Source organism: Acomys minous (genome assembly GCF_964271855.1).
Source record: "Acomys minous genome assembly, chromosome: 1".
NCBI classification, from domain to species: domain Eukaryota; kingdom Metazoa; phylum Chordata; class Mammalia; order Rodentia; family Muridae; genus Acomys; species Acomys minous.
Window position 1 is genome coordinate 119080121 of NC_140483.1, and position 16180 is coordinate 119096300.

The 16180-nt window shown below is 42.3% G+C and overlaps 1 protein-coding gene across 2 annotated transcripts in view; it reads left to right on the forward strand.

The window, feature by feature from the left end:
* CLVS1 (clavesin 1) overlaps nucleotides 1–16180 on the forward strand; it is a 193008-nt gene that overhangs the window by 13563 nt on the left and 163265 nt on the right. The gene's annotated exons all lie outside the window — the stretch shown is intronic.

The following is a 16180-nucleotide window of genomic DNA, read 5'->3' on the forward strand; positions in this document are numbered from 1 at the left end:
AGAAGTAAGTGTTCCATTCATCAAATTGGGACACTTATTTTTAATAAACTGAAAGCCGATATTCTAAAAAAAAATCCATATATTCTCTTTAGTGTTATCACCCTTAGCAACAACAGTACAAAAATGGGTTCACTAGATCGGTTTCCATACATGAAATAATTCTGTGGATGCTCTCTGTAACTTTAATATCCCCCCTCTCCTGGGTGGCAGACTTCCCATCCAAAAGAACCACCTTCCTAAATATCCTTTGTAGAGTCCAAAACTCTACATGCCCCAGGCTGAGCATGCCATCTTTCCTGTATACTTGCTCATCTCTACCCAGTTCCTCATTCTAAAATGTGGGATCATCTTTGGTTTTGGGCCTAACATCTGATTTCTTTCCAAATTCTACCCCACTCCCATTTTCCTTCAAAAAAAAAAACATTCTCAGTATTTTTATTTCACTGCCCCCTTGCTATAAACCAAGTTTAGGTTCACAGTATTTTATAAAAACAAACATAATAGAAATGTAAGATTGCTGCTCGGTAGATAATGGGTTTTGTTTTGTTTTGTTTTTCTTGGTGTTTATCACGTTTTCTGCTAGGTATTTATATGATCTCATTTAACCCGGCCAAGACCATTGAAAGATAAATGTTACTGCCATTTCTCATACTTTACATTTGATAGCACAAGAATTTAAGCAGCTCAAGACCTGGGTCCCATGTCAGGGCACTAATGAAAGCAGGATGGAAACTGTCTGTGTCCTGGTTGTGTGGCTTCAGAGCCAGTTGAGTTGATCCAGCTAAGTAATGTCTGTGTGTGTTAATGAGATTAGGGAGGATGGCACCTTTTGCATGGTTATCTCTTTGCCAGGTAGCACAATAAGCAGCCAATGTCAAATGAGGGGGAAGGGAAGAAATCAATCTCTGGAGCATCTGCTGTGGCTGGAGCTTTCTCAACAACATTATAGATGGAAATGTTATGTTCATGGGAAGACATAGCCTTAACTGAAAAACAGATTTTAAAAAACCTACCCAATGCTATTTAAATGAATTCCTAGTCTTTGCACTGCCTTATGCCACTGCTTTCCATAAGAATAGCAGAAGTGCAGTAGGCCTTCACAATCATTGGCTATTTCTTGGTTAATAAATCAAGGTGGGACCATCTGACTCTGGAAAAGCACATCAATGTCTCGACACAACCATCCTGAACTTCAGTCAGCTCTGTACCTGAACCAGTAGTAGTGATGTAGAACAGAGACCATGTTTATCTATCAAGTTCATGTGGCAGTTTATGGTGAGCTTTGCTTCATGTTGCTCCACTGATGAGAAAGACAGTTGGAGTTTTACACTCATTCATCTGCATCGCTCCATCAACAAACATGTAGAAATCTGAGTTTGAGGCCCTTAGAACAATGATGAGAACATGTGGCCTTCATCAGTGAAGACTCAATGTGCAGTTCATGGTCTAGAAAATGGAGCAGCATATACATGGCTACCCCCTACCCCCTACCCACTACTGAATATTTCCTCCTGAGACACAGGAGTTGTAGACATGGCATCAAAACTGAAGGGAACAGTCCTGTTCCCAAGAATGGCACACTCACATTTTGGATCTGGGAACCCGAGAGTTTTGATGATCCTACAGAATAATCATGCTGATGTCATCATGCTAAATTGTCAGTGTTCTGAGGCTCCATCTGCTAGTGCTACAGCACAGCGGACTGTGTGCTAAGCGCCATTGAGCTGTGATGTTCACATAAAGGAATGAACCGCAGTAAAATGTTTTATTTCATATTAAGATTCGGTCTGTATATATCCCCAAATATGTCATGAAGAAATAAGAGGTAACAAATCTCTGAGGAAATAATGAAAATGTTTATGACTATGATAACCTTGGACAAGTTACTTCCTTCTCTGTTCCTTGGATCCCTCATGTGTAAAATAAGCCTCTAGCTCTAATGACTCATGAATGAGAAGCCTAGTCAGCCTCATCCGATGGATGGGAAGGGATTCTCAAATTCACTTTATGTGCTCCCTGTTCACTCCACTTTTTAAAAAATCACTTTCCTCTCCTCTTTCTCGTAGTCCCATGAACTAATTTTCTTCTTATAACTACACAATTTTATCCAAGGCATTTTGCTTTTGACAAGGTGGTCTTGGTGAGTCTATCCACTTGACATGAAATCTGATGCAAATAAGCCAGTCTGAACGTGGATATGACCGTGCCACTTAGTGGTTCTATGACTCAGACAAGCAGCCTCCCTGCAAGGCAGGGACAAAAGTTAGCATCTTTATGTGGAGTGGGAGAGAGCAGTGTCATGCTGAAGTTCATTTTTAACACAATACGCGTTCAATAGACACTGGTTTGTGGTGTTATCGCTAATACTATAAAATCTGACTTCAAAAGCAATGGCGGACAGATGGTAAATAAATTAGATCTGGATACAGGAGGACAATATTTCAAAGCGAGAGTGAGATTAAACATGCAGGTCAGTCACCCACCCACTTGTCTAAAGCACCTGCTTGCTTTCCCCAGATACTTGTCACACAGAGCCTGCGCAGATGAGTCCAAAAGGCCAGGGGAGCTCTCACAGCTTTGCAAAGTGATTACTTCTCTTGGGGGATAGGGGGTTCAGAACATCAGGTAGTGATTTTAATCTCTCATGTGAAAGGTTTACCGAGATTAAAATGATTATTAATATTTATTAAAATGATGTAAATCCATCCATCTTGACCTGACACATGCTTAAAAAAAAAAAAAAAAAGATCGGCTTGGAGTGGGTCACAGCAAAGACATGACAGCAACTGAGCTCCCAGAATTCAAGCTGGCCTTGCCCAGAGGTGGAGGCTCCATCAGCAGAAGTCTGTCTGAGGAATGAATGAGCTCGATGCCTAAGTACCACACACTCATTCATAAAGTGAGCGTGCTCAGTCCTCCTAGAGCTAGCAGAGCTGTCAGTCCAGCACTCAAGCGTGGCGTGCAGTGGGGACACAAGAAGACACACTTACTCCGCAATTCCTTTGATCTCTCACCTAATCTCATGGCATAAGCAAGAATTTACAATTTGCTCCTAAAGAAAAGTCCATTTCTTGCTTTTTTTTTTTAAGCTGCAAATTTGGATGTGAGCCCTTCCTGTCAGGACCCCTGGTACTGCTGAGGGAAAGACAAGCAGAGAGGCACACATGTTGTTCCTGGATTTCACCTCAGGAAAAAACAGAAGTTAAGCTTGGGTCCCACCATTTTACTTTTTGGAGACTCAATTTCTCAAGTGGGAAGTGGGTAAGACATCAGGCCTCTCATGCTGCTGCAAGGACAAACTCAGTCTTGGGAGTGACCAAGTGGCAGAAGAGATAGAATGACAGACTCCGAAGCCGAGTAGTGACCTTAAATTCCAGCTGCCTCCTGACAGGTCCCATCTTTTAGCAGATAGTTGAGATCCTATCATGCAGGTTCTCACCTGTAAACCAGGAGCTGTGCCTACCGGTTTATACTGGTTGGTGTTCAGAAGTAATTATTTCTTAAGAACAAATAAGCCAAACAGGTAAAGCAATAGGATGCCAGGTCAAAGAGACTTTTTAAATGCAGAAGCCTTTAATAAAATTATCAACTTTTTGCAGTTGGGAAACAAAAATGGTAACTGTGACACACCGTGACTCTAAAGTCAGGATGGGCTAGAAGGCTCTGTTGTTCTTTTTTTAAATATATTTTATTAATTTATCATATTACATCTCAATTGTTATCCCATCCCTTGAATTCTCCCATTCCTCCCTCCCTCCCATTTTCCCCTCACTTCCCTCCCCTATCACTGTGACTGAAGGGGAACACCTCCCCCTGTATATGATCATAGAGTATCAAGTCTCTTCTTGGTAGCCTGCTATCCTTCCTCTGAGTGCCACCAGGCCTCCCCATCCATTTGCTCAACCATGTTCATAGCAGCGTTATTCATTATAGCCAGAACATGGAAACAGCTTAAGTGTCCCTCAGTAGAAGAATGGATAAAGAAACTGTGGTACATTTACACTATGGAATACTACTCAGCTATTAAAAACAAGGAATTCCCGAAATTTGTGGACAAATGGATTGAACTAGAAATGACCATACTGAGTGAGTTAACCCAGAAGCAGAAAGAGTCAAATGGTATATACTCACCTATATCTGGACACTAGCCCAAAGGGCATGTCCCATGAAAGTCTTCACTTACCAGGAAAGTGGGACAGAGGGAAGGACATCCTATTGGGACTCTAGGTGAGAGAAGCATTGGAGAATGGGGAAATAGAAGGATCCAGAAGGTCCTAGAAAGCTACAAGAAGAACATTATGATGGGCAGATCTGGGCCCAGGGGTCCTGCTCAAACTATGGCACCAGCCAAGGACAATACATGCAGTAAACTTCAAACCCCTACCCAGATCTAGCCAATGGACAGGACATTCTCCACAGTTGAGTGGAGAGTGGGGTATGACTTTCACACAAACTCGGCTCTGTTGTTCTTATAGCCCAATTTAAAGGCCTCTTCTTATTGTTGATCATACTCTGAGGTTACAAGAACAACAATCAGGGGATTCCAGACAACAGAAGTCCCATAACACTATGTGCAGGCCAGCTGTTCATGCCCCAAGTTTTAGGCTGGGAGGATCTACTACAGGTCAGAACATGGGGGATCCAGGGAACATTCTTCTGTCAGTATTATTGTCTCTCACAGGTAAAGGCTCAGAAATCAGCAAGCAAATTGCAAATTTGCTTAAAGCATTGTTTCTTCTTACAGCAGATGAGGCGCTGTAAGGAACAGTAAAATTTAGATAATTCACTAAAGAGTAAAGGAGGCTGGTGAGCAGCTTGATTAATAGCTTCAAATTCAGGAACAACAGAAAGGATAGACATCCAGCAGGCTGTGTCGCCCTACGACATGGGAAAAGAGATAAGAGGTCTATGTGGAAGATTGGCAAGACTTCAGGCACAGAGCTGGGACAAAGCAGAGGATGTAGAGCAAAATTTAAAGAGGGACCAAAAGCATCAGTAATTTACTCAAAGTAAATCACATTTTAATTGTTTGTTTGGCTTTGGTTTTTTTGAGTCAGGGTTTCTCTGTGTAGCCTTGGCTGTCCTGGACTCACATCAATCCATCTGCCTCTGCCTCCCAAGTTCTGGGATTAAAGGTGTGTGCCACCACTGCCTGGCCTAGAAACTTACACTTGAGATAAAAATACATAATTAATAATATTGACTATTCTAAAGGCCAGACAAGCACTTTTGTTTCCTTCTGGTTTGACTTAGCTGTTATTCCAGGCTGTACTTCAACATCTGTACAGAGACACAGCTGCAAGTGCCTTACATTTCCCAAGCATTTCCATGGGCATTTTCTCACTTACTGCTAAATGATAGAACATCACCAACTTGCTGAAGGCTAAGAAAGGGGCTTGGGAGGAGACGATGCTGTCTTCTTCAGGGAGCAATGTGACTCACCATGGAAAAGCTGAGGCTCATGGCTTCCACTCCAAGTTAATTCCAAAGACACCTGGAACCAATTGCTCAGCGTTGGTATTTTAGATGTTTCAACATACCATTAGAGCTTCTGCAAGTGTGTATATGTGTGTGTGTGTGTGTGCGTGTGTGTGTGTATGTGCATGTGTGTGTTTGTGTCTGTGTCAATGTGAGTGTGCATATGTGTGAATGTGTGTGTGAGTGAGCATGTGTGTGTGCATGTACGTGTGTGTGAGTGTGTGAGTGTGTGTGTGTGTGTGTGTGTGTGTGTGTGTGTGTGTGTGTGTCTGATGAGGCATAAGACAGGAAATTTGAGGTCTGAGTAGAGTGAATCTTGGAAGCCCCAGTGCGTGGATGCTGGGGCTCCTTGGGTGTTAATGTGCAGGGTCTGTGGATCACTTGAAAAGTTTAAGTGTTCCCCTTCTCAGACATTGTACAAGCTAAAAGACCACTGTATTTCCAAATCCATCAAGAAAGATGGATTGAAACTTCATACAAACTTCTGCCCTCCATGTTGTGGTAGGGAGCTTTCCATGACAAGCCATCTGAAGTAATCAGTTTATAAAGAGTTTGTTTCAGATTAGACTTTCCAAGGCTTTAGCCTACACTCTGCTTAATTCCTGAAGAGGAAAGTTGTTTACCTCATAGCAGTTGAGAAACAGAAAAAGAGAAAATGGTTTGGGGACAAAATATGCCTTTCAATGCCATACCCCCAATGGCTTTCTTCCTCCAACTAGGCCTGCCCTCAGTGTTGCAGCCACCTAATAGCCTTAACCAGCTGTGAATCTGTGAGTGGGTCAGTCAATTCACAAGGCTCCTCTGTTTCCCAGAAGTCTCGTTCGGAACACTGATATATTACAGACCAAGCCTTCAATGTACAAACTTTGGGTGGGGGGGGGGGCATTTGAAACCCAAACCAAACACCTATCAATAATTATCACCTGCAGGTGTTTTTTATATCAAGTGTTTCCATATCATTGGTATTTGTGGGGTACCAGTTTGAGAACTTTCCATAGATGATAAAATCCAAAGATGTTCAAGTCCTTTTCATAAAATGGCATACCATTTGAACACTACTATACACATGTCCTCCTAAACACTCATCTCTACATTGCTTATTATAATAGGCTATAAGTGCTGCGTTATGAATTATTATACTGCATTGGAGAATAATGGCTAAGAATCAGTATATGTTTAGCACTGATACAGTTCCTCCTTGCAAATATTTTCTCTCTCTGGTTTCTTGGTTCTGCAGATGCAGAACCCACAGATACAGATGGCCAACTCAACATCATTTCTAAAACCCTCTGTAGTTTCACAAAATCTATGGTGTACGCACAGGCATTCCAAGACAGGAGGGAGTCTTCCCCAGGATGAATGTGAACACCATGTCCTCCCAAAACGTTCTATGCATAATTTTACTCCTTTCTACACTTATGGTTTCAAGTCATTGGCAAAAAAATATTGCAGTCGTTGCTGTTTTACTAAGTGACAAAGTAACCGAAGGATCCAGATTCAAAGTTTTCATTGCACTCCTCAGCTTCTCTGTCAGACAAGGAACGCAAGGTGACTCACTGGGAACAATGAAGAAATTCTTGGAGCATCCCAGTGGAGTGCAGTCAGGGATGACTGTGCATTATAGGACGGTGCCCAGGGGCTTGAGATGATTCATAATGACAAGAGTGTATGACCTATTTGGTCCCCATTGGGAGTGGGAAGAAGGAAAAAATTGGGAAGCTCATGATTTCAGTCGGAGCAAATAAGAAAGGATATGGAATGTTAACAGTGTGTGTGTGAGAGAGAGAGGGGGGGGGAGGGAGACATAGAAAGAGACACAGAGACAGAGACAGAGATCAGCATTGTAGAGGAGTTGGGGGAGGGGGTTCTTCCTGGATCACTCTCCAGGGTCTCGCTCAGCCTGGAGCTCATGCATTCAGTTAGGTTGGCTTCCCAATGAGCTCCATAGATCTACCTGGTTCCTACTCTGCAGCTCTGGGGTTATGGCTTTCTGTCACTATGCCTGGCTTTTATGTGAGTTTTGGGTACTCAGCTCAGGTCCTTATGCTTGCACAGCATGCACTTTACTGACTGAATATTTACCCACCCTCTAGACTTGGTATTCTTTACTGTGATAAATAAGAATTCATCCCTCGTCCATTCTCCAGCACCCAGAATAGCTGCAGTCATCCCTCCAGGCATGTCACAATAGGAAGATGATTGTTAGAAGAGCGTGACTTTTTGTTTCTTCAGGTGTCTAAAGGGGAGACCACCATATTTCCGTGTACTGTAGAGACATTTGGCTCTGTCTTTGCTTAGAGATGGTTGTCTTCCAACTCAGTATGGTTTCTTGAATGGTATTCACTTGTACCTTGTTTGCTGACATTGTGTGGTAATTCTATCTGACGGATTTTATAGCTCCCCCAAACCTCACTGGTGACTGCCTACCTGCAACAACTTCCCCAGGACTTGTGTAGCAAAATTGCCATGTTCAGTGGCTGCAAAATGGCTGAAGTGGTCCTGGGGGATGAGTTTTTAAAAATATATTTTATTAATTTATTCATATTACATCTCAATTGTTATCCCATCCCTTGTATCCTCCCATTCCTCCCTCCCTCCCATTTTCCCCTTACTCTTCTCCCCTATGTTTGTGACTGAGGGGGACCTCCTCCCCCTGTGTATGCTCATAGGGTATCAAGTCTCTTCTTGGTAGCCTGCTATCCTTCCTCTGAGTGCCATCAGGCCTCCCCATCCAGGGGATGTGGTCAAATATAGGGTACTAGAGTTCATGTGAAAGTCAGACCCCACTCTCCACTCAACTGTGAATAACGTCCTGTCCATTGGCTAGATCTGGGTAGGGGTTCAAAGTTTACTGCTTATATTATCCTTGGCTGGTGCCATAGTTTGCACAGGACCCTGAGCCCAGGTCCGCCCATCATAATGTTTTTCTTATAGGTTTCTAGGACCCTCTGGGTCCTTCTATTTCCCCATTCTCCCATGTTTCTCTCACCTAGAGTCCCAATAGGATGTCCTCCCCTCTGACCCATTTTCCTGGTGAGTGAAGACTTTCATGGGTCATGACCCTTGGGCTAGTGTCCAGATATAAGTGAGTATATACCATTTGACTCTTTCTGCTTCTGGGTTAACTCACTCATTATGAGAAATGGGGCTCAGAACTAAACAAAGAATTCTCAACAGAGGAATATCAAAAGGCTGAGAAACACTTAAAGAAATGTTCAACCTCCTGAGTCATCAGGGAAATGCAAATCAAAACAACTCTGAGATTTCATCTTACACCCATCAGAATGGCTAAGATCAAAAATTCAAGTGACACCACATGCTGGCAAGGATGTGGAGAGGGAGGAACACTCCTTCATTGCTGGTGGGAATGCAAACTAGTACAGCCATTTTGGAAATCTATCTGGCGCTATCTCAGAAAACTGGGAATAGGGCTTCCTCAAGATCCAGCTATTCCACTCCTTGGAATATACCCAGAAGATGCACCAGCACACAAGAACATTTGCTCAACCATGTTCATAACAGCCTTATTCATAATAGCCAGAACATGGAAATAGCCTAATTGTACCTCAGTAGAAGAATGGATAAAGAAACGGTGGTACATTTACACTATGGAATACTACTCAGCTATTAAAAACAAGGAATTCCCAAAATCTGTGGACAAATGGATTGAACTAGAAATGATCATAATGAGGGGGATGAGTTTTAAGACAGTTCTTTCTTCTGATTGAAAGCTTGAGGCTTCAGATACACTAGGTTGGGTGTACCTTTTGTTTGTTTGTTTTGTTTTGTTTTGTTTTGTTTTTCAAGACAGGGTTTCTCTGTGCAGCCTTGGCTGTCTTAGACTCTCTTTGCAACCCAGGCTGACCTCGAATTCACAGTGATCTGCCTGCCTCTGCCTCCCGAGTGCTGGGATTAAAGGCGTGCACCACCATGCCCAGTTTATGGGTGTATCTCTTAACACCATAACTAAACTAGCTGACTGAGGCTCTCCTGTAGCTATTGCAAGATCGTTTGCCAGTCTTTTTATATCTGGCAGAAGTTCTGTGCCTCATTCAGTTTGACTTTCCAGAGTGATAAAAGGTCTTGGCATAATGAGAGACTATTTTCACATATCCTTTCTTTATGAGTTCAGCTTGTAAAGAAAGAAAAAAAGAGGTGGGGCTGGGAGAGCTGCTTGTTAACTCACTAGGATCAGGTGACCCTGTTCTCCAAACCAAGGGAAATCCGGCAGAATGTTTAGCCCTCTGTTCTTTATATAATAACAGCACCAGAATTTCTATGGCAGTCATCAGTTTTCCAATTGTTAAGGGGATGCACTGGAAAGTCAGTTTGATCAAAACACAAAACTAAACAACATTGCATATTTACTAAATACTCACCATGTGCTTAGAAGAAATGCTCCTGGGTAGACACTAAACTAATAATACCCATATTTAACGGATGATGAACTTAAAGCTCAAAGAGTTACATCATCTATCTGGGGCCACACGGCTGCAAAGTGCTAACATGGGCAAAAACCTCATCCCCAACTCATCACTGGAACCCCCTGCCCATCGGGGTGGGTTCACACATTCAAGAGAGCTCTAAGGGATTTATGGCAATTTGTCTGTCACCGTTGACCTCAAAGGATATGGGAAAGCTCATGGTCTATAAGGCAAATCCTTTATTATAGTCTACTCTAATCCCATAGAAACCGGGAGGACCACAGGTTGAAAGTTCTTATCCAATAGACTGGTTTGATTTTCTGTTGCTGTTATAAACACCATGACTAAAAGCAACCATGTGAGTAATGGTCTTTTGTTTGACTGGTTGGTTGGCTGGTTTTGTTTTTACCTTACTGCTTCCACAGTCCACCATTGAAGAAAGCAAAGGTAGAAACTCAAGGCAGGAGCCTGAAGGTAGTAATTGAAGGAGAAACTGTGGAAGAGCATCACTTACTGCTTTGTTCTCCCTGGCTTCCTTGGCTATCTTTCTTATACAGCCCAGGCACACCTCCCCAAGGATGCCATCACCCACAGGAGGCTGGGCCTGCTACACCAATTAACAAGTCAGAAAACGCTTCAAATGCATGGCCGTAGGCCAATCTGATCAGGACAATCTTCAGCTGATATTCTCTCTATGTAGGTGTGTCAATTCACTATTAAATTTAGCCATCATACCCAATATCCACCAATAATACTTGACAAAGCCAACCATGACAACAAAAATAAAACAACTTTCATTAAAAAAAAAAACTCATTGTCCAGCAAAGGAAACTTGGTATTACTTGAAATTTATTACAAAAGAATGACCCAATCTAAGCCAATAACAGGGCCAACTTTACTTACCCATTCCTTTTCAGTATCAAGGAAGTGTCCCTGTGTAGCTTCTCAGTTGGTATCAGAATTTCAGCTCTTTGGCCTGCTGGCTGGTAGCCTCAGAACTCTATACACTTGTGTTCAGTGTCCTTTTTTTTTTTTTTTTTTTTTTTTTTTTTGGTTAACAATAGCATGTGCTCAGTAGAGCTGTTCAAATGACATAAGGTACAGTAGAAAGGCTTTCACACACAGCGAGGCCTTCCCCTGACCTCCTGGTTAAGAAAGTTTTCTTACTTTGACATAATTCAAAGCCTCAGGTTTCCACAACAAAATTTTCCACTCAAGATAAAAATGTTGCAAAAGTCAATAAAATCTGTTATGCAATTCCAAAAAAGCTGTTGATTAGTGAAGGGGAGAAATTAAGACAGGCTCATAATATGCCATCACTACAGCTTCTTTAATGTAGCATGGTATGTGAGGGGACCAAGCGGTCCATTCTCTCCTTCAAATCCATTCCTACATGGGTACTTGTTAGCAGACAAAACCCACCACTTTCGGTGTAACCAGTAGTCAACTGCTTGGTGAATTCTGTTGACCGCCAACATCTCCTTGCCTGTTGGAAGCTGTATCTCATGTAAGCCAATGGATGATAGAGACACAGGTCAGAGTTTGGAGATGTTACAGTAGTGCATGAGTGCCTGAGCAGGCTGCTACTTCCCAGCAAGAAATAGATGTCTCGTGGCCATCACTATAACAAAGGTCAGTGGGCTTGAGCTTAAGGCGTTGTCCTTACAGGGAACAAAGTTCGACTGACAGAATGTCTTTCTCTGTCACTGCTGCCCCCAAATTCTCATTGCAGATTAAACACTGTTAGGTGTGGAAGAAATTCAAGGCCACAAGAATAATTTCTTTTCATGGCAGGCTCAGATCAAGGCAACTTGGGGAAGAGTGGTGTCAATTTCTCCATGTGGAATGGTCAGCCAACTGAACGGTGACCTTCATTAGTCTTAGTTTGCTTTTTACTGATGTGATGAAACACCAAGACCGGAAGCAGCTTGGGTAGGGAAGGGTTTGTTTGACTTACACTTCCTGATCAGGGTTCCTCTCGAAAGGAGGCAAGGAGAACCTGGAAGAAGGAATGAAAGCATAAGCTATGGAGGAACGCTGCTTGTTGGCTTGTTCTCCAAGGCTTGCTCAGCCTGCTTTATTATATACCCCAGCACCACCTGACCACGGGTAGCACTGCTCACAGTGGCCTGGCCCCTCCCACACCCATCATTAATCAAGAAAAATGCCCCACAGGTTTGCCTACTGGCCACTTTGGTTGGAAGCATTTTCTCAATGGAACTTCCCTTTCCCCAGATGACCTTCACTTGTATCAAATCAAGAAAAAACTAACCAGCACAAGAATATTATTATTTGAAAAGTGTGTGTGTGTGTGTGTGTGTGTGTGTGTGTGTGTGTGTGTGTGTGTTCATCAGTTTTCTTCTTCCTCCATGTGATCCCTTTGGGGATCAGGCTTGGCAGCAAAAGCCCTTACTTGAGGCATCTTGCTGATCCCTAGGGTTAGCACCTTAAAAGACCAGTGTCACTAAAAGAGAGCACGGAGAAAGAGCATTGCGCATCATGGTGCTCTGCACTCACTTGCAGATTTTCCGGGAGGTGTAGCAGGCGCTCGGATGCATGCATTGCTCTCTATTCCCATGTTGAAGTGCTTCAAATTTTCAAGAAGCCTGGACAGCATTTTCTGAGCACTATGTGAGAAGGGTGGTGTAGAACTGAAGAAACGCCGTGGCACATGCCCAGACTTACCACCCCATCCTGGAACCTTGAGCCTCCTCGATACCCAACCAGAAGCTCTCTCGCCCTTTAAATATGGTCCCCAGATAATCACTCCTGAGCGGTGATGTGCGGAACCTTAAGCAGCTGCTGGCGATGATTAAGTGGCCGTGCTTAGCTGAGGCCGTAAATCAAGCTCAGAAGCCATTTGTTGTGAGTGTACTGTAAAGCAGCTGGAGTTATGGCTGCTGTGCTGCAAAATGTAACATTAGACAAGAAAATAAAGGGAGGCTAAGTGCTGCTGTGACGGGTTTAACATGATGTCTTCTTCTTCCTTGGCCTGGTCTCCTTCCTGCTTCTTATCGTTCCATTTGCCTCTGTTTCACGCTGATCACTAGTTCTCCGTGCTGAACTCATTCTGCCGTAATTTAAAATATGCTTCTCCTTCCAATAACAACCACTGACGTTCTGGGTTGAGGGCATTAGCATCAATAACGGTCTCGGCATGTATGTCCCTGGTTCCCATTGTTTTAGTTAGTCGTCATGACAATGCCCGCAAAAACTGCTATTATCTCCATTTTATTTATTATTTTTCCTTTTCTTGAAAATAGATTTTTTTCATATAATATATCCTGATTATGGCTTTGCTTCCCTCTCCTCCTCCCTGTCCCTCTCCATCACCCCTCTCAGCGGGATCCACCCCTTTTCTGTCTCTCATCAGAAAACAAACATGCTTCTAAGGGATAATAATAAAGTATAAAATAATAAGATTTTAAAAACTCATAGCATTAGAATAGCAAAAAAACAAACAACCAGAATGAAAAGTCCCAAGAAGAGGTACAAGAAAACAGACGCAGAGTCTTACTCATTCACACACTCAGGAATCCCATAAAAACACCAAACTAGAATTCATAATATATACCCAAAGGACCTGTAGGGTAAAAAGAGATAAAATGCATAAATAAAAAAAGTAAGATTTAAAAGAAGCCATGATACAACATTATGAGACAAGGAACCTCCAAAGATATCTATGAGTTCACTCTGTTGAGCATCTGCTGCTGGGCACGCAGCTTACCTTTAAGAGTAGGCTGTTTCCCCAGTGAGACTCCCTGGGAGAATACTAAATTTTCACTTGCAAGTGGTTATCAATTGAAGACTGCTTCTGGGTTAGGGATGGGGACATGTGTCCATATTTCCTTTCAGCTCTAGGAATCCATGAGTTGCAAACGTGTACAGGCCCTGTGCATGCTGCATGCTGCTTCAGTCTCTATAAATTCATATGTTCATCGATCTTGTAGATTTAGAGGGTCTAGTTTCTTTGGTGTCCTCCAACCACTCTGGCTCTTACACTCTTTCTGCCTCCTCTTCTGCAGGGTTCCTTGAGCCATTTGGGCTGAGGGGGCCGGGGGGTGTTGATGGAGACATCCCATTTAGGACTGGGTGTTCCAAGGTCTCTCACTTTCTGCACATTGCTGGCTGTGAGTCTCTGTGAGAAGCTTCTCTAATGATGGCTGAGCACAACACTGATCTTTGAGTGTAGCCGAATGTGGTCAATCTGCAGGCTTGTTGTAAACTGCCCTTATTGTGTCCCTTGTATCCCTGATCTCTCCAGGACTTTTATTGTGAAACGGTGTTAGATTTTTGTCAAAGTACCTTTCTATATCTGATGAGATGATTGTGTGTGGGTTTTCCCCTCTTTTCAGTTTGTTTATATGGTGGATAATATTTATAGATTTATATATGTTGAACCATCCCTTCATTTCTGGGATGAAGCCTATTGAATCATGGTGTATGCTCTTTTTGATCTGTTCTTAGATTCAGTTTGCAAATATTCTATTGAGATTTTTTGCATCTATATCCATAAGGAAAAATGTAGGTTACTGTTTTTGTTGTGTCTTTATACAGTTTAGGTATCAAGGTAACTGTGGCCTTGTAAAACAAACTGGGCAATGTTCCTTTTGTTTATATTTTGTGGAATAGCTTGAATATTGGCATTAAAAGTCTGGTAGAATTCTGCACTTAAACTATGTAACCCTGGGCTTTTGCATGGGGTATGGGTGGGGGAAGTTTGGAGATATTTAATAACTGCTTCACTAAAGGTTATAGATCTTTTTAAATTGTTTATCTGATGTTGTATGTATTAAGAAAATTATCCATTTCTTTTGGATTCTCCAGTTTTGTAGAGTCCAGGTTGTTAAAGTACGTTTGGATATCTGTCAGTGTCTGCTTTCATTTTTGGTTTTGTTTATTTTTCTCAGTCTTTCAATCATTTAGAACTCTTTGTTTCATTGTATTGCTTTTATTTTATTTATTCCAGCCTTTCATCTTTTGATTATTTCTTGTCATCTACTTCATTTGGGTGTAATTTGTTCTTCTTGTTCTGGAGTATTCAGGCGTGCTATTAACTGGCTACTATGAGATAGCTTCTTTTAAAAAAAAAAACCTTGGGTACATAGTGCTACAGACTCAAACTTGACTCTTAGAACCACCTTCGTTGTGCCCCATGACTCTAAGTATGTTGTGTCTTCATTTTCATTCCGTCCTAGGAAGTCTTTTGTTTCTTTCTTAATTTCTGTCTTAGCCCCCCTTTTCACTCAATAGAGTCGCTCAGTTCCATGAGTTTGCAAGCTTTCTGTTTCTGTTTTCTGTGGTGGTCAGATAGGATTCAGGGTTTTATTTCCATTTTCTTTTTAAAAATATATTTTATTAATTTATTCATATTATACTTAAATTGTTATCCCATCCCTTGTATCCTCCCATTCCTCCCTCCCTCCCATTTTTCCCTTACTCCCCTCCCCTATGACTGTGACTGAGGGGGACCTCCTCCTCCTGTATATGCTCATAGGGTATCAAGTCTCTTCTTGGTAGCCTGCTATCCTTCCTCTGAGTGCCACCAGGCCTCCGCATCCAGGGGATGTGGTCAAATATGGGGCGCCAGAGTACGTGTGAAAGTCAGTCCCCACTCTCCACTCAATTGTGGAGAATGTCCTGTCCATTAAGGGAGGACATACTATTGGGACTCTAGGTGAGAGAAGCATGAGAGAATGGGGAAATAGAAGGATCCAGAGGATCCTAGAAACCTACAAGAAGAATATTTCAATTTTCTTATACCTTATGAAACCTGTTTGTTTGTGTCCAGGATATGGTCACTTTTGGAGAAAATTCCAGGAGGATCTGAGAAGATATATTCTTCTGTGTTTGGGTAAAAGGTTATGTAAATATGTGTTAGGCCCATTTGATTTATGATGTCAGTTAGTTAGTTCCTGCATTTCTTCATTTTGTTTTTGTCTAGATGACCTGTCTACTGGTCAGAGTTGGGTACTGAAGTCTCCCACTCTCAGCATGCAAAGGACAATATGTTACTTAAGCTGTAGTAGTTTTTCTTTCACAAAGTTGGGTGCAGCGATGGTGAGAATTGCAATGCCCTCTTGGTGGGCTTTTCCTCTGATGAGTTATGTAATGTCTTCCCCTATTTCTTCTGATTAGATTTGGTTTGAAGTCTATTATGTTAGACATTAAAATGGCTGTACCAGCTTGCTTCTTAGGTCTATTTCTTTGGAATTGGAGAGAGAGAGAGAGTGAGGGGAGGCCATAACTGATCTGGGAATGAGACTGGCATACTGGAT